Source organism: Schistocerca piceifrons, chromosome X (genome assembly GCF_021461385.2).
Source record: "Schistocerca piceifrons isolate TAMUIC-IGC-003096 chromosome X, iqSchPice1.1, whole genome shotgun sequence".
Lineage (NCBI taxonomy): Eukaryota > Metazoa > Arthropoda > Insecta > Orthoptera > Acrididae > Schistocerca > Schistocerca piceifrons.
In genome coordinates this window covers 296,701,775-296,703,686 of record NC_060149.1, presented here as the reverse complement: position 1 = coordinate 296,703,686, position 1,912 = coordinate 296,701,775, and the positions used below count along the sequence as shown (strand labels likewise).

At 43.4% G+C, this 1,912-nt stretch overlaps 1 pseudogene; it reads left to right on the top strand.

The window, feature by feature from the left end:
• Positions 1-1,345: 1,345 nt before the first annotated feature.
• LOC124723809 lies at positions 1,346-1,463 on the top strand (annotated as a pseudogene).
• Positions 1,464-1,912: the final 449 nt, after the last annotated feature.

Genomic DNA, 1,912 nt, shown 5'->3' with positions numbered 1-1,912 from the left:
TATCCAGGTCCCATCTCCTTAAATTCCCGCCTTTTTGCAGTTTCTTCAGTTTTAATCTTCAGTTCATAACCAATAAATTGTGGTCAGAGTCGACATATTCCCTTGGAAATGTCCACATCTGCCACTGGAAATGTTTCACAATTTAAAATGTGATCCCGAAATCTCTGTCTTAACATCATATAATCAAACTGAAACCTTCCGGTGTCTCCATTTCCCTTCCACGTTTACAACCTTCTTTCTTGATTCTTAAACCAAGTGTTAGGTATGATTAAAGTATGCTCTGTGCAAAATTATATCAGACGTCTTCGTCTTTCATTCATTTCCCCCAGTCAATATTCACTTACTACTTTTCCTTCTCTTCCTTTTCGTACTATCGAATTCCAGTTCTCCATGACTATTAGATTTTCGTCTCCCTTCACTATCTGAATAATTTCTTTTATCTCATCATACATTTCTTCAATCCCTTCGTTATCTGCGGAGCTAGTTGGCATATATACTTATACCACTATGGTAGGCATGGGCTTCGTGTATATCTTGGCTACAATGATGCGGTCACTACGCTGTTCGTAGTAGCCTACCCGCGTTCCCATTTTATTATTCATTATTAAACCTACTCCTGATTTACTTCTATGATTTTGTATTTATAACCCGATATTCACCTGACCAGAAGTCCTGTTCCTCCTGCCACCGAACTTCACTAATTCCCAATATATCAAACTTTAACCTACCCATTTCCTTTTTTAAATTTTCTGACCTACATGCCCGATCAAGGGATTTGACATTCCACGCTGCTATCCGTAGAACTCCAGTTTTGTTTTTCCTGATAACGACATCCTCTCGAGACTCTCCGCCCAGAGACTGTTTTACCTCCGGAATATTATACTCAAGAGGGTGCCATCATCATTTATCCATACAATAGAGCTGCATGCTCTCGGGAAAAATTAGGCTACAGCTGTAGTTCTCCCTTGCTTTCAGCCGTTCGCAGAGCCAGCACAGCAAGGCCGTTTCGGTTGACGTTAGAAGGCCAGGTCAGTCAATCATTCAGTCTTTTACCCCTGCAACTACTGCAAAGGCTCCTGCTGCTCTTCAGGAAACACGCCCATGTCTGGCCTCTCAATAGATACTCCTACGTTGTGGTTGTAACTACGATACGGCTATCTGTATCGCTGAGGCTCGCAAGCCTCTCCATCAACGGCAAGGTCCATGGTTCTGGTAGTGGGGTGGGGGGGGGGGGGATGGGGGGGCGCAGTAGCTGTTATGTAAATAAAATCTTTCTGCATTATGCAATCTCTTTTTTGAAAAAATGTATTGTTTCTGGAAATAAACCATGAGTTAACTTTCCATAGGCAACGGCCTTGCCGCGGTGGATACACCGGTTCCCGTCAGATCACCGAAGTTAAGTGCTATCGGGCGTGGCCGGCACTTGGATGGGTGATCATCCGGGCTGCCATGTGCTGTTGTCATTTTTCGGGGTGCACTCAGCCTCGTGATGCCAATTGGGGAGTTACTCGACCGAACAGAAGCGGCTCCAGTCAAAGAAAACCATCATAATGACCAGGAGAGCGGTGTGCTGACCACAGGCCCCCCCTCCCCCTATCCGCATCCTCAGCTGAGGATGACACGGCGGTCAGATGGTCCCGATGGGCCACTTGTGGCCTGAAGACAGAGTGCGGAGTGCTAATTTTCCATATCTATGTTACGTTATTATATTTGTTATTATTATTATTTGATGCTTTCCCCATTGAAGTTACTGTAAGGTCGAAGTAAATAAGAACAGTTTTCTTTATTTTACACACAATCATTCAGTTGTACAGAAAAATCCAGATAATTGTTTCTTATATGGTTCAAATTCAGCCTGAATACTATTCAAGCCTATAGGTGCAGTTACATACAAGGGTATTTCTTCAGTAAT